The 22,622-nt window shown below is 42.5% G+C and overlaps 1 protein-coding gene across 3 annotated transcripts in view; it reads right to left on the bottom strand.

Annotated features, from left to right (window-relative positions):
* The window catches only part of LOC140906580 (tumor protein D52-like), a 191,626-nt gene that overhangs the window by 161,139 nt on the left and 7,865 nt on the right, over positions 1–22,622 (bottom strand). The window lies entirely within an intron of this gene.

The following is a 22,622-nucleotide window of genomic DNA, read 5'->3' as shown; positions in this document are numbered from 1 at the left end:
TGTTTGTTTCCATCTACAACGCAAGACCAGACCACAATTTGTCTGTGTTGCTGGGGTACTACTGTATATTTTAAGTGTTCCAACAATGCACATCTCAGTTGAGATCGCAAAGGTGGAAGAGGCAGACTGAAGGATGGCCTTGAAACATTGAGAAAGATAGCTTTTGCCTATTACATTTCCCTTGATTTAGTCTAGGTGCCAAAGTAGTACATTGAGATGCATCAAGAGAGGTAGGCTCCAATACCATGACAAGTCTTCAGTCATCCTCTTCTCAGATGTTCCTATTCTGACAGTGTTTTACTGGTTTCCTTACAGCCAGTAAGGACCTGCTTGACACATGTAAGAGCACCAGAAACCAAGATTTCCTCAATGTGATCACAGCTTCCCAGCCTCCTCCATTATATATCTATGAGGAAGACTCCCATGTGAAGCAAGAGACCCTGTTATGAAATGACCTGCCAAAGAGTCATGCACTATATGCCTTTGAATGGCAAGATTGGTTTAGCCTGACCTCTGGCTGAAGCTAGTTTCCCCACTCTGATCACACCACCAGTGCTTAATTTGTGCCATGGCTGAGCCCCAGCACCTCTAGGCTTGGCAGTTCCTAGCCCTGGCACCTCTGTGCTTGCCAAGTCCGTTATGAAAATTTAAAAAAAAAAAAAAAACTTGAGCCCCAGTACCTCCTTCATTACAAATTAAGCACTACACATCACCTCCCATAAGCTGTACCCTTTCCATTTTGCCTTAGCACTATCTGCAGGAGTTGAGGTGGTCACAGATGCAGATTTTAGCTACTTTAGGCCAGTCCATAACAGCTGTTCCACACATTGGAGAATGCTTATGCTCTTGACAGCAAGTGAAAAACCACACAGACTGAAATTCCATTCTTATAGTGGCAATATCAGTACAGCTACATTCCCTAGCAGGAAGTTTGAACTGCCTCATCTTCCTGTATCCCGTGAGGACAAGAGTCAAGTTTTGCCAGCTTAGAGCTCAACCCTTTTCGGATACCACCCTGCTACCTTTTCTGTTTCAGAAGTGTTGCTTGTTTAAGCACTACACCCACAAGTTTTAGGACTATTATTTAATTGCTTCTTTACAGGCTGACAAAACTAGGAGCAAGCAGAAGCGATGAAAGGCAGGAGATGGGCATAGGTTTGAGAGAAATAAGGGCAGTAGTTTTCTAGACATACCTGCCCCAGAGACTGATAGGGCACAGCTTGCTATAATCAGCATTTCAGCTTCTATGAGGCGAACTGCTGTAGAAAACATTTCTACCCTAAAAATGTGAGAGGTGTAGGAGGTCAATAGATTAAGTGCTCAGCTGTTGGTTTACACCATTTTAGATGCTATTTGTGCAAGGGCTGTCAAGAAGGTCAATTATTCAGGACTTAATGCACTTTAGCCAATTACAACCAAGTTTGCCTGAATGTGATGTAAAATGGTTCGGTCAGGCATTAGCATCAAGATTCTTATATGCTACAAGTAATTGGATTGTGATCAGTTAGTGTTCCAAGACTTCTCAGAGTTAGTACTTGGCATGAGGAACAAGAGCTAGTATTTCTCTACATGAATCACAAGTGCAGAGAGCTTTCTATGTGTAGAGAGAGCTGTTAACCAATGTTAAAAAAACAGAACATGTATTTGATTAGAGTTGGGCACAGATGTATTTGTTCCTCAGATACCAACTGCTACCTAGTTTCAATTTCACAGTGTAGGGCTAATACTAATTGGCAATGATCATGTGACAAGTGTTGCCATCTTATTAACTGCTGTCTCAAATGGGAAAGGCTAAGAAAGCATGTTTGCTTACATTTCAATAAGGCTGTCTGATCTACACTATCGCAGATTGCATTTATGAATGAATCAGCTGTATGCTTTTCATATAGTCCTAACACATATAATGGTTATTAATTCAGTCCATCTCCCCCTACCTTATAGTAAGTGCATTTTTTTCAGGAAGCTTGATTAGAGAAACTGAGTTCCAGTTGTCTGTAGCCTTGATTTGAATTGTTTACACAGCAAAAAGCACATCTTCAGCGGAGACAGCCTTAGAATCTGAAGCACACTTCAGCAATAGATATTTCTTTGGTCTTCCACACTAAAGTCAGAAAGTGAAAGAGTTGGGTAGGAGGGCTCCATATTGCCCAAAGAGTGACTGGGATTCTAGTGGTTTACCCTGTAACTAGGTAGACATTAAGTTCTATCATTAGAGCTTTGGAACAGGGTGCATTACTTGTCCTGCGCAGCACCAGGCTCTGTCCATGTAATAGAAATTCTATGGACATTTCTTTCTTGAGGTCTTTTGGTGCCTTTAAGGCCACACTCCAGAATTAGCACTAAAAAAAGCTTAGTCCCCTGCCAGCCAGCTATCACTTTCCTGGACTGAATGATCATTGTCACATAACTTCGTAGACCAGAACCATATTCCATTTATTTGAACTGGCAGGGTAGTGCTGTCATGCTAAAAGGGTTCTTACATGGCCATCACTTTGCCAATTTATGTTGCGATTAGCTTTAGACTGTGACCTGAACTGGGGGATTACCTTACTAGGCCATTCTGAATTTAGTCAATACTTGCCCAACTAGTGCCTTTTAAACCTACACCCTTCAACCAAGTCAGTGTTCCCATACCCCTTAAATGCCTTACCCCAATAAAACTGAAGTGGGGTATACACCATCTAAACCTTAAAGCCACTTACTGCATAACCGTAGATAAGCAATCCAAGCGATAAACCTGAACTGATAAACCCTCAAAGATCAAAGACTAAGTCAGCTAATGCAGCTTTAAGGTTCTGGATCAGTTTAAAAAAAAAAAGAACACAACATTGCTAGAAAACAGGGTTTTCAGGTTGGGAAAAAGCAGTGCAACAGGGCAAGATGATATGTAGTGTGTCCAGGTTTGGTTTTTAAAATGGTCCTGTTGCACTGCTGTTCCCCACCCTTCCCATTCCAACACACAGGATTCTAGTGGAGGAAGCCAGCAATTCAGCTTTTGAAGTCACACTGTTAGAATCATAACGGATAACTGGAGTCTGTTCATTTAAGACCAAAGGAAGATATTGCCAGAAGCCACTTTCCATTGTTGTCTAAGTTTTTTTTCCCCCACCCCCTGTAGTTTAAAAGACACTGAACACACAACCACAAATTGCAAAGGGACACAGCCTCTTTGCAAATAGAGCACCATCCAGGTCACTGGCTAGCTAGGTGCTTAAGGTGGTCTGGTTTGATATGCCAATGACGGGCATAACTGCAATCTTGTGCGCCAAAAGCATTGGTGACATGACACGTGATTGCGGGCCACATAGCAGCATTCTTTGGCACACGCACTTTGGAATTTGTTGGCCTTCCATATCAGGAAAGCCACCGAAATCAAACCAGGGCTGATCAAAGCCAAACCAGCAATTGCCTCAGAAATCCTAACTTCTTATCTTAGCTGCTCCATATCAAGTTGCAGGGTAACGAAAAACAAAAGTAAAAAAAGTCAATCTGGTGTTCTTCAGCCTGCCTCAGTGCTCATATTTTGCTTCTGTGCAACAGTTTAACTGTGGTTCTACAGATCTGCAACTTTATAGCAAGCTTGATGACATGACATCCCTAGAGATCATTGAAGGGCCTCACAGCAGCAGCTACTGCTATACAAATGTCCACATCCTTCAAGCATCCTCCACTAACACTACCCAAACATACATGACAGTTGCCATCTGGACAGCTTAATGACAGAAACCAGGGACTTCGTTTTAGCCTATTTAATAATCAGATCAGTGCTCATGGCTTCTTGCCCAATTAAGTCAGCCATCAGCTACAGTAATTTCAAACTAAGCCCAACAAAAAAGGTCACCAGCATATTTGAGAATTTACAGCAGAATAGTGCTGAGCTTAACACCAGCAGCTGCCTTCTTAAACTTGTGAGCCAATCAACACGGATACTGAACAATGAGGGTGACAAAACTGCCTTCCCACATTCCTGTGGCAATACACACCATGGTTTCCTATCTGCCATTGACTTGAATACAGCTTTGTTCCAATATAGTTCTAGCAGGTGACCACCTTCTCTGTGATGCTGAGCCACCTTATCCGCTCCCACAGACTTGTTCAATGTATTGAATCAAAGGCCACATGTAAGTGCAGCACCCTGCTTACTAAAATTCAGACATCCTCAAAAGGCAGTCTCAAGGTAGAGATCTCATGGACAATAGAATAACTAGGTCTAATGTTGCCCCAAGTATCCTGGCCTTTTTCAAAGTGCATTGTTCATTTGAGACATTAACAGAAGTGAAAACTTCCCCTGGATATATAGTTGCTATCTTCAACAACTGAATAGCCCCTTTCTTCTGGTCAGAGGGGGATGGTTTTTAATACACCAGCTAGGAGTTTTCCGGACTATGCAGCCACAGTACAACAATTCTCATGTCTGTAGCAACTCAGGGGTAGTGTAACCAACCCCCGCCAACCTCAGCTTATGGACTATTTGGATCTCAGAGAAAAAAAAAGTGGTTCCACCTTTACTTCCTACTCCTCAAGTGGAAGAGGGACTGCCGGGACAGACAGCTGGAAAGAGCATTTCAAAATGCACTTTCCATCAATGGAACTGATCTGCAGACTCTGGGTGATATGGTCATCCTGATCTTTTCCTCTACAAGCTGGTGTCCAAAAAACACTGCTAAGTTGAATAAAAGGGTGCAGAGATCATACCTGACAGCACCCTATTCTACACGGGCTGCCTGAGTCAACCAGGATTTACACACAGACGTCCCATGAAGTTCTGAAATCAAATCCATTCAGCCTTTCCTTTTGTGCTTGTCAAATGTGTCTTTAAAGACTCATTGTAGCCTCATTATAGCCTCACTTTTTTCTTAGTTCTAAAGATCCACTGAGGAAGTTTGAACGCTTGAGGCCCCTGCACTGATCTGGCTGCAGTCAGCACTGAAAACTAGAATCTGTGCGCTTAGATGACAGAGGAAGTGGCCTTTGATGTTTTTAAGCCATTGTGACAAGGCACCTCTTCTCTCACCAGACTTAGCATTTCCCCCTCTGTTGCTGGCAGGCCTAGGGTAATCAGCCCCACTCTGGCAGGGTTTGCCTTCTCCCTTCTGTGCTCCCGTGGTTGCATTTTCAGAGTCAGCCTAAGGGGTGATCCTCTACCAAACAAAAAGGAAACAGTCTCATACAAAAACCCAAGGGGGTACCTTTCGCTGCCCCCCTTGTGTCATCCAGTTGGTTGCCCTGGGGCAGGGGTGGCCAACCTGAGCCTGAGAAGGAGCCAGAATTTACTAATGTCAGCAGCCTCCACATCAGCGCTCCCACCTGCTCCCAGCACCTCGCCCTCCCTCCCCACACCTCCCAATCAGCTGTTCCGTGGCATGCAGGAGACTCATGCGGGGGGGTGGGGAGGGGAAGCGAGGGCATGGCAGGCTCAGGGGAGGGGGCAGGAAGGGGTGGAGTGGGGGCAGGGCCTGTGGCAGAGCCGGGGTTGAGCAGTGAGCACTCCCTGCCACATTGGAAAGTTGGCACCTGCAGCTCCAGCCCCAGAGTCGGTGCCTATACAAGGAGCCACATGTGGTTCTGGAGCCACAGATTGGCCACCCCCACCCTCGTGGGTCAGTCTTTCCCCTAGCAGGCCCTCAGATTTGGCTGTTTCCCCTACGCTAAGGAGCATAGCCTCGCAGCCTGGAACAGCCTATTTCCCTGCTGCCACTCACCTGGCAGCAGCTTGGCTCTCTGGCTCTTGCTCTCCCAAGAGGAGAGGTTTTTAAAGACATCAGGCAGTCCTTAATTGGATTCAGGTGTCCCTAACTGACCCCCTTCTCAGCTTGGAGGAAAAAGGGCCTTTAACATTCTAGGACTAATATATCCACCTTCCAGGACCCTCTTGCAATCATCTGGCCTGATTGTCACACCATTCAAGACAGAAAGCCATCTGACAGCTGGGTTGTAAAAAAGAGCTTTTGGTTGAATTGGACTATTTCAGCCCATCATCTGTCTTCAAAACTGGAGGTGCTCTTTTGACAGCAAAAGCGTCAAGTTCACCATCTCTGAACTTGAACATCTATTGCTGGTGGTCAGTGGTGCTGAAGACATCGGCCATAGCAAAACCATCTGGGTGGTCTCAGATCTGCTTGTGAATAAGTGACAAGAGCAAATCAATGATCACCATGTGGTGGGCAGCCAGTGTCTGGTTCCTGTTTGTCTGCCAGAGACATGCAATGTTTGGTACTGCCCAGGTGTCATTATCCTTTCCTACCTGTGCATTAAAGTTTCCCAGGATCACAATAGTTCTTGGAGTTTCTTAAAGGACTGACTGCAGTTGCTGGTAAAAAAAGTGATCTCCAGTTGCATCACTGGCCTGGGCAGGACCCATACTGCAATGATGGAAAGATGCCCACAGCTGGTATCGACTTGGATACTGATAAGTAGTTCATCAATCACCTGCCAGCCTTGCAATGCCTATCAGGCACTGGGTTAAGTTATAACAGCCTACCCTTGCTGGAGCAACCTGTCAGGGCAGCGTGAGAACAAAGTATAGTCTTCAAGTTTTTCATTGCTTAGTGTCCACTGAAACTCAGATAAAAGGCAGATATCAAGCATTCAGATTTTTCAATTGCTTGATGAAGACAGCTTTCACCGTTCTGGACGTGCTTCCAGTACCATTTTATGTTTGGCACCAACACGTAGGATATACCTGAATGACCCTTTTGCAAGATTTCACTGGTCATTTTTACCTCAGTGGCAGAGAAACTCTGCCATTTCAGCTACAAGGACAACTAAACCAGTTTGTTGCAAGTGGTCAGCTTCAACACCCACAAAACATGAATAATCTTTGTACTAAGTAGTCTTGTGAGGTAGTATCTGAAAAAACAACAAACTCAGTTTGCTGGTCAATATTGTCTTGATAAAATGTGCGCCAAAGTTGTATGTGGAGTTATAAGATTTCCCTGTATAGTGTTAACACCACATTCCAAACCACAGAAGAAGTTGACAAACAGGTCTGTCAAACAAAGGAATGGGTTCTGTGCTTAATTTGCATTTAAGCAGTAAAAAACAGTCACCAAGTAGGAAAGGTAGACAAACTTCAGACAACTGAGGAAAAGCAGCAGGGAACAGCCTTCTCCATAGACTGTCTTCAGAATCTCAGCTGGAAACATTTTCCAAGAGGAAGACTGACACCATAAAAAGGAGGGACAAACACCCAAAGGCACCTCTCCTCTGTCCATTGATTCACTACACCAGAAGGGACAAAAGAAGCAGCCACTGAACTGGAAAAGGGGTTCTGGTCTAAGAAGTTTGGTCAGCTTTCACTGAGAGACTGCTCAGAGCATGTGGTAAGAAAAATTTAGAGCAAAGTTAACAGTTATGTCAGGCACCAGTTGAGTTTATAATAAAAATAAAGGTACAACATTTCTCACTTTTATGCCTCATTAGTTGTACTCAATCTTTGTAGTTAATAAACTTGTTTTATCGAATCCAGTTTGTTTAAATGGAAGTGTCTGAAACTCTACTGGGGTAGCAAGGTGTGTACACATTACTTTTATCAAAGAAATATGGACTTTATATGAATTTGTGTTGTCTAGGAGAGGGCTGGGCAATACAAAACATACATTTCTAGGGGAAGTCAGACAGAGCATGTTGGAGTCACCATGCAATATAACCAAGGCTGGCAAGAGCCAAGGTATGGCTGGATGGCCGCAGCACACAGACACACCTGGGGGTGGCTTACATGCTGGAAGCTGTGAGCAGTTCAGACTGGAGGCTACAGCAGCAAAACATTGTAAAGGGCACTCCAGGTTACAGGGCATGAGAGACAGCTATAATTTAGTTCAGATTGTACCCAAGTATGTAACACAACCTCAGGTAAGTTTTATGCAATTGATGCGTCAACAAGTGCCCCATTTAGACCTGCCATATCTAGTCATTTCAGTGGCTCTTCCTTGGACTGGTTATCTCAAAATATAACCAAAGTTGGACACAATGCTCCAGATGAGGATGTGTCCTGGTTCTCTTTAGTGCACTCAAGCATTCTGTTTGCCTAACCCTTACAGCTATGTACTAATCTTGTCTCAAGTCTTTCCTCAGAGGACGATTATGTACACTGCTCTCCTCAGCTAAACCCACTTCCTTCAATGCAACATGCCAAGAACTTCCTTCATTGGTTCTCGGAGCTCTTTGCCAAATCACTAAGGACCCTGAATCCAAGGTATAGGACTTAACTTGTTGGCTTTCATCAAGAATATTTAATGCTGTTCCAAGTTGGATCTTGGATAGTGCTCCTGAGGTAGCACTTACAATGCTATCTGAAGTGACTGTACTAGTTTCATGGTAGATACACCAAAGTTAGTCACTTGAGGGGACCTAAAATAGTACTGAATCTCTTAGATGTGCCAGTAACCATAACTTGAAGCCTGAACTGATAAGGTATTGCTAAAGTGCTGATCTTTGCTAATTTAAGCTAGCTCATCCCATGGGAATGTCAACAAGTTTTGTTTGCTTGTTTAAAAGGCCTAGATTTTTATAGCCACAGGGCTGGAGTACAAGGAATATTAAAAAGGAACTGGAGCTCAGAAACTTCTGCTACTAGTATGGTAATGCATAATTTGTTGCAAGTAATGATAGGACAGCAAAAGCCAGCTAACATATGAACCATATAGCAAGGCTGTTACTAAACAGGCAAAAACAGTTGAGCTGGTCATAGTTTCCTGGATTTCAAAGCCCTGGTCTACATTACGGAGATAGGTCAACATAAGGCATCTTACGTCAACCTAATCATGTTGTGTACACACTACTGCTTTGCCCCTGCCAATGTAAGTGACCTATAGACATAAGCAGCCCTACACCTCTTGTGGAGATGGAATTATGTTGGTATAGCTAGGCGGTACCATGTCTGTGTATACACTGCAGGTCACTTACATCGGGGAACAGAGAGTTGCAGAGCCAAGAGCCTGGGTTCTCAGTGTCCCCAACACTACCCCCTTAAGTCGGTGGAAGCACTCCTGGGGAGGATGTGCACCATGGCAGAAGGGTAACACAGGGCAACTTAAGTTTGTAGTTGACACATGCCCAAAATCTGAAGCTAATGAAAGTTAAGCCAGAGAACAAAAATTAATGTTTTTCACAACAAGCTCTACTAGGCAACATTAGTGTCCTTGAACAGCTAGTTAGCCTACTTGGTTAATTATGGAAGGAGGCATATACGGGAATACAACATTAAGTGTTTTACACCATGACCGATGACCTTTGAGTAGTGCTCAAGTTATTTTAAGAACTTGAACAGAGTATACAATAGATATGTTGGTAGAAAGATCCAATTTTTTGAAGTATGCCAATTATGCTCCAATGTGAGATGTAAATAGTAACTTGGTTTAGAAGTCACCACATCCAGTTAAGACACTAATGTTTTTAGAGTTTGAGCAGACTGTCCCCTTATGCCTTTTTATGAAGTTCTTTAAATGGTGATAGTGTAACTGCCAGGTCTGAAATCCCAAAGGGAAAAGGACTCTGCACTACTTGTACCTGTGGTACAAACGAGAACTTGCTCATACAAGTTGGAGAGCTGAGCTCCAATTTTGGGTTTTAGACTAACAGTTTCCTCTAAGGGACTGAGCACCTCCATATTCTCTGGACAGAATCTGTCCATTGCACTAGTGCAGCTACATCAGTAGCCTGCTTGACAGCTAAGCAACTATCTTAATTTCAAGCAGGGTTGGGAGGCACTAAGGGGATTGCATCCATGCAGTTATGTGAGGGGCTAGGAATAGGGAGAAGCTTGTTTATTCGATGGTATTAATCTGTACTGGTTTGTTCTAAGGTACTCAAGCAGAGTAAGTTCCAAATACCCTCTCTCCACTACTACTTTTTTTCCTCTTGTGGACAAGGCCTAGTCTGGTGCATTTGATATGAGAATTTTGTAGCTTCACCCAAAGAACAGTGTAAAGACAGCTGAAACTTAATGGTTCGGGGCACCTGAATTCTTCTCCACCCAGACCTAAAGAAATCCATTTTTGATCCTAGGTACTAGTAATTCACAGTAAAGTCCCCTGTTGTAGACAGAAGAACTAGACTGTCACATTTGTTTATTCTGCCAGAGCCAACATCTAACCTTCTGGAGGCTCCTTTACCACTACTGACAGCAGCATCCAGTGCCTTCTACCAGCTCCTCTTACATAAGAGGTGCAAGAAATGTGTCCCTCAGCAAATGGGGAATTGTTATAAAAAAACTGAGAAACACTGCTCTAGTGCAACCTTTGATACCTTGCTGCCTTCCTAAACTGTGTCAGAAAGATCTCAGGAACCAGCAATGGTCCATAGATGGGTCATTGAGAAACGCTGCACTAGAGGAATAAGGGACTAATCAGGGATTTTAAGAACAGCTCACTGCCTATTCCAATATTCAGGGTGACCAGATGTCCTGACTTTATAGGGACAGTCCTGACATTTGAGGCTGTCTTATGAGGGGGCCTGTTACCTCCCATTCCCATTTTTCACACTTGCTATCTGGTCACCCAACTCATATTTGAATTAAATATTTAGATTTGCACTGAACAAATAGTATTAAGTGCAGTGTGAAGGTTAAATGTGACAAAGTTAAAAGCATTAATAAGCAGCCTAGGTATTGAAATAAGTAGTTGAGCTCCCCCTAATGGCGTTCTGTAGAAATAGAAAGTTATAGTATATTATGCACTGGGGAAAAAAATTGGGAAAGCGAGTTAGACTGGCCTTGTTTACATCTCACTAATCTGCTCCTTGAGGAAACCTGAAATTACATTGTGTTACAGTGGTTAGATTAGTTAGAAGTTAATAGCCTTTTTTTTTTAATTAATACAAGTCTATGTTCTCCTAGCAGTTTGAGAGTACTCAAATATTCCCAATCCCTATGAGTTATGCCACATCTGCCAGTAGCACAATTGTCTAAGGATCAGTTGTATCTTAAGTTTAGTGTATTCAGACACTACTGATATCAACTCTGCTGTAAACAAGTCTATTTATCAGGCTTGTTATACAGGTAGGTTCATGTCATGCAGGGACTCTATAGAAGAGTATCTGTTTAGTTTTGCCCTTTGAAATCCTGTATGGATGCCATTAAGCCATTAACCCACTCCCATTAACTCTGCACCAGCTATTTGTTTTGAGAACTGTGGGCTTCTACATGTACTCCTCCCCTCTGTTTTTGGGGGACAATCCTGGTTCCACCCTGAATTCTCAGGGTTAGGTGGCTCTTTAGCCTAGGAAGAGGGTATAATGGGCCTGGGGAGGCTAAGCCTCCCCTGTGGCACAACTACCGACCCGCTGCCTTTCAGAGCATGGACACCTGGGCCGTGGTGGCCCCACCTGTGCCACCTCTTCCCATCTTTGGCTCCACCCCTTCACTCAGGCCCCCATCACCCACCCCTGGCCAAGTCAGTCTTCTCCACCCCCCTCCCCAGCCAGGCCCCCCACGTCCCTCCTCCTGGTAAACGGCAGGCAACAATTGGGGTACCTGGTGGTAGCAAATGATCCCCCCAAATGTTTGTACTTGTTCAAATCAGGAGAGGGGAAGTGGTCAGCTCAGGGGAGGGGTTACAAGCTATTGTGTACAACAAACAGAATGTAGGTTCTAGTCCTAAGGACACTAGTCACTTAAAATTCAGCTAGCTTTAAAGATTCCAAAGGTTCAAGTGTTTCTTTCTAAAAAGAACATTTCTAGATTTTAGTAGCCAAATAGTTATATGTACATAGAGACTCTGCTTCATGTTCATCAAGAGCACATCTGTAGAAGATTTCTAGTACAGGTAAATTGAATATGGAACCAGAATACAGCAAGCTTAGCCATCCAGTATAGAAAAGGTATTTCTGTAGTAGTTCAAACAGTGTACATTAACTATGCTCACACCAAGCATCAAAACTTGGTGTTACTTATTTTCTTCTCTTCAAGGCCACAACCAGCTAAATTCAAAGTTGCAGTGTCACAGCACTGTCAACTGGGACTTCTGTCATATCTTAAGCTATTGCATAAGAAGTTTGCCTTACTGAAGGGCTATAGTAACAAATGATTGCAGGAAAGATGTTGCATACCAAACTGACAGTTTAGAACTGCTACTTAACACCTTTGCTCCCTTAGCTTATCAACAGCAAACTGCAGATTGTTATGAAGTTGTCCCATGCCATTTTGAATTGGATCTTTAGTTGCAGAAGATTAGTAGTGAACACTTTACTCAGTGGTATGACTGGAGTGAGTGTACACACACACACACACACACACACACACAGAGGACACTCTCTCAAATAATGGCTCTTATTCCTAACCATTAACGCAAGGTATTCGCTCCCCTGCTTGGATAACAAGAAGTTTAGTATTTAGCCAGACATCTTTCAGACAGCTTGAAAGGTAAAAAGACATTGATTTCATTGGCAGCTTGGTGTTAAGGTGGTAGCTTGCAAGAAGATGGACTAAGGATAGTCACAGCTTAGACACAGAATTTGATTTTTTTTAATGAAGTAGAATGTGTTTATCATCCCCTGACCAGTCTGCTTATGTTGTATTATAACCCTTCCCCACCAAGTGTGTTGGAGCAGGGCTCATCTTCCCTTGTGTAACTAGCTCATTTTGGGGCTATTGCAATACAAGTATACAGTATTGTCTGATGAACTTTCAAAAGTTTTGACCAGTTTCCCCATTTGTTAGTTTCCTCCTGCATCATTCATGATGTGTGTGCACACAAAACTGGAGACTGCAAGAAAGGTTGATGCAGACAGACACCAGACACTCTGCTTGTTAGTTTGGTTTTGAAATCTTGACCTTCAAATAATCCAGTATTTGACAATATAGTTAGAGCACCTGATGGGTTTGGTTCTATTTGTTGTAGTTTGACTGCAAAACTACTAATCCACTTGTTCCACCACATGGTATAGCAGAGTAACAACAACATAGGCAGGACTAAAGTTGTAGATGCTGCATACTAGCAGCTATTAGCTCATATGTAGAAGATTGGGATGATTAGTATCTATGACCGTCTTGATTCATTCATGTGACAGCAATATCTTTGTAGGCTAACCAATTCACTTAATTATCTGTCTTGAAATAACTGCAAATGTCTAGTCATAGTACGACTTGTTAATGTTTAATGCTGCTTGAGTTCACTGCATCCCAGCATCCTCCTTTGGAAGATTCTGGAATACTGGGTAGAGTGGAGGTTTGGTCTTTAGTTAAGGTACTACAAGAACTCAGATCTGCATTCTATTCCAGCTATACCACAGACTTCCTGTGCAAGCTCGGGCAACTGAATAAAAAAAATTATACTTGTCCTCTTCTTGTGAGGAAAGGAAGTATATTGCCCTTTATGAGACTGAAAGATACGAGAGTGATGGGGTTCATGTAAAAACCTAGAGAATTTTCTACATGCTCAAGTTATTTTCATCATATTTGAACACTACAAGCTGGACTGGAGTCAGAGTGGAAGGGTGCTAAAGAGCCACGTTTTCTGGTTTAGTCACAACCAGAATATTTGGCCTGTAGATCTTTACTACACAAAGTAGGAATACATTCTTATTTTCCAAGATTAAGACATCTGCAATAAAGCGGGTCAAAAAATTCCAACTTTGAGGTCTTCCATAAAAAAAAGACAATGTTCATTCCCCACTTCTTAGCCAACTCTAGACCACAGGCTTCGGTCATTAACTGCTTTCTTGTTTGGCTATTCAGTATGCCCTCAAGAATCTGCTTTCTGCCACCCACAGTTGGAGACTCCTAAATATTAGTTGAAATTGTGGCAAGTGGACACATTGCAGTATTTATTTAAGTGAGGCCATCACATCTAGGAGACCTGGGCAAATTGTTTCCTCTTAAAGAGACCCCTTCTGCTAGATGGTATCTAGGCAGGCTCAGTGAAGCCAATTCTTCTCATTTATCTCAGTGTCTGTTCTCCTCTAGGGCTTGGATTATCTGTAACATGCACTACTTTGTTTCAGATGGGGCCCTGAGCTGTATATAGCCACCTCTTGTCCAAGGCCTGCTACTAGTACCACAAAAGCCTATGAGCATTCAGGGTGCTGTGGCAAGAGTGACTTCTTGTTGCTACACGTAGGTGATGACAAAGCAACCTAGGTGTGAATTTGCCTCCTTGAAGTTTATGGAAGATAAAAGTTCCAAGATAGAGCTGCCAGTACAGGGTCCTTAACTTCTTGCAAACCATGGTTAGTTAGGAATCTGTTCAGATGTTTTAGCCTTAGTATTGCTCTGATCCCTCCCAACCATTTGGAAACCAGGAGTAGTATTGACATGCTTGTCTTTTCCATTTGTGGGACTTCTTCAGTCACTCCGGTCTGACGGCAAGTTGTTTCTCTCATCTACCCTCATCAGCAGGTTTATACTGGGAATTATCTAGTAAGGTTTATATTTCACAGGGAAACTGGTCAGGTGAATTTTAAAGTGTTTAAGTGAAAGGCAAATGGACAATCACATGTAAAAGCTGGCATTAATGGAACAATGCAGAGAATTATGCAAAACCTGGAAGGACAGACCTTGAACTTGATGCAGTGAACATGGAAACCAGTGGGGAGATTCAGAAAGCAGGTGGCATGACCAAGAGATCTAGTACTATTTTCTGTGGATTGAAGAATGGCAACATGGGTGTCAGGAGACCCATGAACACTTACCAGTGTATAGTACAAAGTGTACAATAAAAAGCTGAAGTGTGGGATCACTTCAGCTTGTGAATTATGCAAGTTCTCAGCTAGAATTAAAGTAGAATGTAAAGCCATGGCTGGAACTTTGAATGTATTGCATGATTTCAGCAATCACTTATGCATTCATCCTGTTTCCTAATTGTAATCCACAGTTATGAAGCCTATAGTGAAAGTTTTAACAGCTATTTCTTGTTACTGGGTTTAGTAGCAGACTGCATGTTATATTCTCAGTTTACAACCTAAGAAACAGTTTAGATATTTAAATAATCTCTATATCCAAGCAAGAGTTATGGAAAACTCAGTGAGCTTTAGGCTACTGCATCAGTAAGTGTACAAGCCTTGTTTTCCACATGGTGCCACCAGCACATGTGTGATAACTGCTGAGAATATTTAAACACTAGCATTTTTTGCTGGGATTAAGGTGACTAATCTAGATTATTTTCCATTCATTCTGAAATGTAGAATGTGATGCCAAAGGTGTATGGGTTTTTTGGGGGGTGGAGGGAGAAGGGTTTAAACACCCAAGTTCTTGAAATCTGCAAGTATGATGTAGGCAATTCTCAATGGCACATTCAACCTACTGCATTATTTAATCAGCAGTACTTCCAACATATTAAGACATTCTCTACTAGCAGTAATGTGCTTTAGTACTCTCCACTTGTTGAAAGTGCTTGAATCCTTATTTCTATAAACAGGCCAAAACTTAGTTGCTTGAAAGGAGAGTTCAGCAGCAACCCCCTTCCCATCCAAAGCTGAATTTAATATAAATAGTCAAGTTATAAAGATTGTAGATGCTAAACACTTAAAAGAAAGTTTGCTTTATTGTAACACCCATTCTCCTCCAGACCCACACATTTATTCACAAGTTTTTCCTCTGATCTTAAGTATGAAGGAAACTTGAGACATCTTATTTTCTTATAGTTTGGCTTTGATGATATGTAGAGTTCTTTCTGAACTCAATATTTTGATTGTTCTCCCAACTTTTTTCAACCACCACCTATTCTTCCTTCCCATTTATACACCATCTGTTGGGTTAAGGGCTGGAGTGAAGACCTTGCAGTGTCCTTCCAAGTTTAAGAGTGGGCATCCCTGCCATAACTATCAAGAGGAAGTCCATTTAGTTTAGGTAAGAAACTGAAGGATATTCAAAATTGAATACTGTAGTATTAATGTATAAAGTGTAACTCGTATAAGCAAATAACCAGAGCATTAATCTTCCTTTCTGTAAGTGTATTCTATTTACAGCTACAGTAAGTGTTTTGTTTTGTTTTTTTAAATAAACAGAGAGCTCTCCAGATTCTACCTAGGATAGGAGTCATGGTGGGTTTCCTTCTCATACATAGGATGGGAGGACTGTCTAGACTCAAATATACCCTCAGTGACATGCAGCTGCATTATTTCCATGGGCTTTGTTAGTGGATGCAAGTCACTGGAATGTTTTTATTAATACTCAAGGGAGGTATAGACTAGTTCCCTCTTAACTGGGTTGGCACTGAAGTGCCAACCAGGAATAATCTTGATAAAGGAACTAGTTGTTACTGTATAGGTTGTATAAACAGATCCATTTGAGTGTTGTTTTACTCTGAGTTCATAGAATGGTACCCCTTCAGTCTGGAAAGAAATCCATATCCTGCTCTAGTGCCCAAATAAAGATGAACATTGACATAAATATAAAGGGAAGGGTAAACACCTTTAAATCCCTCCTGGCCAGAGGAAAAACCCTTTCACCTGTAAAGGGTTAAGAAGCTAAGATAACCTCGCTGGCACCTGACCAAAATGACCAATGAGGAGACAAGATATTTTCAAAGCGGGGGGGGGGGAGGAGGGGGAGAAAGACACGGACAAAGCGTTCTGTCTGTGTGATGTTTTTGCCAGGACCAGAGCAGGAATGGAGGTCAGAACTCCTGTAAAGAGTTAGTAAGCAATCTAGTTAGATGTGTTAAAATAAGTTGTGCTGAATGGAATGGATATTCCTGTTTTTGTCTTTTTGTAACTTAAGGTTTTGCCTAGAGGGATTCTCTATGTTTTGAATCTGATTACCCTGTAAGGTATTTACCATCCTGATTTTACAGAGGTGATTCTTTTACTTTTTCTTTAATTAAAATTCTCTTAAGAACCTGATTGCTTTTTCATTGTTCTTAAGATGCAAGGGTTTGGGTCTGTGTTCACCTATGCAAATTGGTGAGGATTTTTATCAAGCCTTCCCCATGAAAGGGGGTATAGTGCTTTGGGGGATATTTTGGGGGAGGAAGGGAGACTTTTCCAAGTGGGCACTTCCCCTCTTCTTTGTGTAACACTTTGGTGGTGGCAGCTTTTAACCTAAGCTGGTAAGAATAAGCTTAGGGGGTTTTTCATGCAAGTCCCCACATCTGTACCCTAGAGTTCAGAATGGGGAAGGAACCTTGACAAAAACACATTGTATTAATACTTCATATGATTAATGTGACAACTGAAGCCTGTTTAATGGATTAGTCTTCACAAAAGATGTAGTTTACATTTTATTAAGATTCAGACTATGACCACTGATTAAGTATTTTGTGCACGCTTGTCGACACTGAGATACTGCTCCAGCTATGAATGCTAGTGTAATTTGCTACAAGAGTTTAAATACACTGTTGCCAGCCAAAGATACTGCAGAGACCTTGATATCTACATTTTAAGATATGTCTGAGTTTGCCTCTAAACATTGTGTTGCTATGCAGAAACTGAGTCTGCAGATGAGTTTAGGGAATACAGATAAAGCACTCTTGACACATGGAAGCTTGCTTTAAGATGTCAATGACAGTATATTTTTGTAAATACAGTCAAGCCTCGGGAGTGCTTGTAGTCATGGATTTGTAAAGAATCCTGCTGAATTCAAGGTGTATGCTGTGTACGTTATGTAAAGCAGAGCCATGGAACCTAGGATTTCCTGTCTCTAGGGTTGTTTGTTACATACTAGATACTAATAGGACAACAGTTTTAAAGTTTTGTGTTGCTATGACATAGAACACTGTATAATTTAAGCAGTTTCATTTCAGTGCTTAGTATATGCCTGCTGAGCTTCTTTTGTTTCTCCCTTGGGCAATCGTGCACACTGTCAAGTTTGATGTCAACTGCAATGCTGACAAGTTGGACAGTACAACATCCTGTATTTGCAGCCCTTCCCCTATAGCAGAGGTTCCCAAACTGTGGTACACATATCCCTGGGGCTACAAGAGAGAAATTGTAGAATAGTGGATTTTATTTATTGCATTTTCATAACAGGCTACTCAGACAAAGCTTTAAAACTGTGGGAATGTTATATAAAATACAGTAGTTAATTTATCTCAAGATGTACCAATGAGGAAAGAGAACTGATATCCAGAGCCCTCACCTCTAATCACTGTACAGCACAGGTTCAGTTGCCCAGCAATTGTCCAGTGTAACTGAGCTCAAAACTTCATCAGAGGAGGTTTTCAGTTATATATGTCACACTATATACTGTATGTAACAGTGAAATATGGACAGATGGCTAAAGACAGGTAGTGTTAAGAAGAACCCACAAAGGATCAGTGATGAGAGGGGTAGGGGTACAGGAACAGCTGGCAGATCTGGAATGGGGTATGCACTAAGAAAAGTTTGGGAACCTCTGCTCCATAGGGCTCAGAATCTGCTAGTGTCAGAAGACAAATTCGAGAGTTGATAATGTCCTGGTGAAACAAACAAATATTTCTGTTCCAGCCAATTGCCCACTGCATATTTGTGGGTAGAATGAGACTAGTTCTTACTGACTGTCTTATACCTGAAAGCAGGGCATGTTACTATATTAAGGGTCAGTTATCTAGACCTAAAAATTTTAAAGACCCCTCAGTCACAGCATTACTCAAGAATCAAATCTAAAAATTTGGGCCCTAGCAGCTTGACCTTGAACTATGGGGCAGAGCTAATCAGTACCCATTTTAGTGCTTTACAGGAGGATGTATCAATTCTGAGATCATCATAATGGCCTCTTCTGGCCTTAATCTAATTTGACCTCATGCATAACAGGCCATAGACTTTCATCCAATAATTCCTGCATCAAACCCATAACTTCTGGGTTGTACTACTCCGTTCAGTTTTATAAAGCCTCTCACCACTATAGTCAGAGCTCCTTCCAGAAGTGCAGTAAGTAATGTTAATGTCTTTTAGGGCTTGTCTACACTGCCACTTACAGCACTGAAACTTTCCTTGCTCAGGGGTGTGGAAAAAGAAACCACACCCATGACTGATACAAGTTTCAGCGCTGTAAAGTGGCAGTGTAGATAGTGCTCCCAGCACTGGGAGCTATTGCCCTCGCAGAGGTAGTTTTTTTGTTGTGTTTTTTAACAGCGCTAGGAGAGCTGTCTCCCAGTGCTGGAGTTGAATCTACACTGACATGTTAAAGCGCTGCCACAGCACTTTAACATTGGCTGTGTAGACATACCCTTGGAAGAGGATATCCATTCTGTAAAGACTTTGAATGATGGAAAATCCAAATACTTTGAATTGTTCCAATTGTCAGTTACCATTACTTCCTCTCTTTCTCTTTTCCCCCCCTCCTCACACACACAGTTCAGGGATGGAGATACCTTTATGAAGGTAGAGGTGTACCCTGTGAACAGGTCCTAAACATTGGATAGATTTTGAGAGTCATAATTCTGACCCTGCTCAAGCAGACTGGGTCCTACATCCTGTGATGGACAGAGTTTCAAGTCCTACCTTTCCACAATTTAAGGATTACCAGTTACCTCACTGCTGGCCTCTTAATGCATTAAGATATTCTCCAGCAGTGCATAAAACCTGCCAGAACTTGCTGTTTGATCACAGTGACAAAAAGCCTTTTTCTGAGAGAGACAAAAAAGAGTCAACACCTAACAAGGAAAGCACATGAAGTACCTGCCTGCTGCAGCTGTACATGTCAATTTCTCCATTTAGAAGAGTAAATAAGCAAGGATAGGTTGCTATAAAAGCCTTGAAGAATTTGACAACTACTCATCAGGGTTGTTGCACAAGGATGGGCTCTCCCTGAAGCTCAGCAGCAACTCTGATGAGAAGCTCAACTCCACCCCAGCTGATTGATTTTACCAAGGTGCAATGCTGTCCCTATCCCTTGCTGGGCACATTCTTTTGTATCAGTGTCTTATAGGGCTCTGATAAATTTGAAGCTCCACTTACCATTACCTGCTGGAAGAGAGCACTTTCCCCCTTCTAGGCTATTTTGTAACAGGAGGAAGGAGTCTGCCACTACCTTTTCCCTGGCCTCTATATTTTGACTCGTCTATGATTAACGCTATGTCTACAGTACAGAGTTTTGTAGACAAAAAAATTAAAGCAGCATAAAACAGCTGTTGCATGGCCACACTATGCTCCTTACATCAGCAGAGTGCATCCACACTAGCAGTATTTGCATCGACACAGGAAGCAGTGCACTGTGGGTAGCTATCCCACTGTGCAACTGGCCACAGGGTGCTTTGGGAAGGGTTTGCAATGCCTCATGGGACAGGTACAGCATCACATGATGCAGGTTTCTCAATCCCATTGTTCCATGGGCATCCTACTAAATTGACAGCTGCTTTTCAAGTGAAGAGCGGGGGGAGAGGGGAAAGTGTGTGTTGGGGAAGAGTGTGTTAGCATGCTGTCTCTAAGTTCAGAGAGCTGCCTGAGCATCCAAACCTGAGGCAAGGGAGGAGGACACCTCCCCGCATCAATGCCCAGCTCTGCACAGCAGTCTCTCTTCTCCTTCCCCCCTCTGGGCCCCCACAGCAGCAGCCTGCTCTGCAAGCTGATTCCCATTAATGGACTTCTGTGATTCCCTCCAAGTTCTTCCACAGCCTCCTCAGCAGCTCTTAGCTCTCCACATTGTGGAATGTCAAAGCTTCCTGGAGCTTTGATGGGGAGAGGCATATGCCTGCATAGCTAGATGCAGGGTAGCAGAGTTCAAAACAGTGAGAGAAAGCAGTCATGGTGAGCATTGTGGGCTACTGGGGAGGCCAGCTGGGGCGACAAACAGCAGCATCTACACTGACGCCTTGTCACTAACTTGGCCACAAAAAACTATGCCTCTTGTTGAGGTGGTTTTATTTTGTCCGCAAAACAGTTTTGCCACCAAAAGTAGCTTCTAGTATGCACAGCTTCATAGCTTTTGCTGACAAAACAGCCTTTTGCTGACAAACTGTGTAGTATAGACAAGGTCTAAGTCCAGTGGAAGCTTGTGCTGCTCAACGTCCCCCAGAAGTAGGAAAATTTTGCTCTGTTGCTAGGTAAGAGTTAACAGCAACAGCAGTAGTGAGTCCATCCTTGCAGATTCAGAGAGATACTACATTATCAGTTAGTGTTTAGGTTGCAGCAGCCAAGGACTAGAACATTTTATTTAAAAACGTTTCAGTTCTGCAGAACTGGCTACAGAAACTTGCCAGGAAAAAGCTTTCCATTTGCAACTGGTGAGTGAGTAGATTTTAAGTACTCAACATTAGTAAATGCTCTGGATGGTGTTCCTTGGGCTATGAACAGGAGCACAAAGCACAGCTGCAAAATAGGGAGAGCAGAACTTTTACAGTCAAGAAAGTAGTTCTTTTTCGCACTAATTTCTGGTTGGCTAGCTGAGATTCTCCCCTTATCAACAGTAGATTTTAGACTCGCACTAGAAAGTGTTTTCTAGTATTTCCACACTTCAGCATTTGAGGACACTCTGCTTGTTCTTCACTCTGTTTCTCCCTCTCCCCCCCCCCCCCCCACACACACATAAAAGCTCAGTATGCCTTAGTGATAGAGACTTGACTTTTTAGTTTTAGGGGCTTCAATGTAGGCATCTAGCTAAGGATGACCTAGTTCCATTCCATCCTACCCCTCTCCCTGAGAATTAAGTACATCTCCATGTGCTCAGCATCTCTATGTTAAGAATCTATATGGGGTCCAAGCTTAAGCTGACTCACAGAAAATTCTGGCCATATAGTAGCACCTCAATTCAGTGAGTAGTCTTACTGTAGCACCATCTTTCCCTTCCAGTCCCCTTTTTTTGGGCTTACTCTCAGCAGTCTACTAAAGGATGAGGATAAGTGAGCCATCTACCCCCACACAATGAACCTCAAGCCAAGATATTAAGACTAGGGAAGATTTCTCCATCAGAAGCAGCTGTGTGCTTTTCTGATACAAGCTCAGTCAAGCTGTACTTTTGCTTTGAAGCCACTTATGATTCCTTCAGATAGCCTTGCTGAGCAGAGGTCAGCAACCTGGACTATTATTCTGTTCAGGGGGGAACCCACCAAAAAACCCATTAAGTCTACAATAAGATTTTCTGTAAGTTAGTTCAGGAATCCTTAGCATTCAGGTAAAGTTCCTACACTGTTCTGCTGCCATGGAAACACTAACTTTTGTTTTGTTTCCATCTTGCACGCTATTTGTCTGAAAGGATACAATTATGTCATTTTTATCTCAAATCCCAAAATACTTTACAGAATTATAGATAGTACATAGGCCAAACAGGCCAACTCCTTTGTACATTGCTATGATGAAGGTAGATTCTCCAAGATCCCTTTGTGTTGGCATAGGAGCGCTTTCTACCATCATAAACAGGCAGAAGTGGCTCCTACACCAGTTGCTCTACACCCTGGTGTCAGAAATGCAAGCGATTGGGAAAAAGCATGACATAGCTCTGGATACCAACAGAGCCCTTGTAGCAATGGTGGAATTTAGAACAGCCAGAGGCTTCTTCAATCTCAGAGACTGGTGCAAGTCAGGAAGCCTCACTCAACTCCCTGACACAGACCTCCCCCCATTTCCTAGGCAGATCAATGCTCTGTCACAGGAAAGAATCTGGCCCATGGAGAAAAAATTCCCCTAGTATAGATGCAGTTGTATGGGTGTAAGAATGCATATACTGATATAGCTTAGCCTGGCAAAGCAAAATAATCTATATCAGTACAGAGAACTTTATACCAGCATAACTTGATCTACATTAGGGCTCTCAATAGCCTAACTGATAGTTTAAA

Source organism: Lepidochelys kempii, chromosome 2 (assembly GCF_965140265.1).
Source record: "Lepidochelys kempii isolate rLepKem1 chromosome 2, rLepKem1.hap2, whole genome shotgun sequence".
NCBI classification, from domain to species: Eukaryota; Metazoa; Chordata; order Testudines; family Cheloniidae; genus Lepidochelys; species Lepidochelys kempii.
The sequence above is the reverse complement of the archived record's forward strand: the minus strand, read 5'-3'. Positions and strand labels throughout refer to the sequence as shown.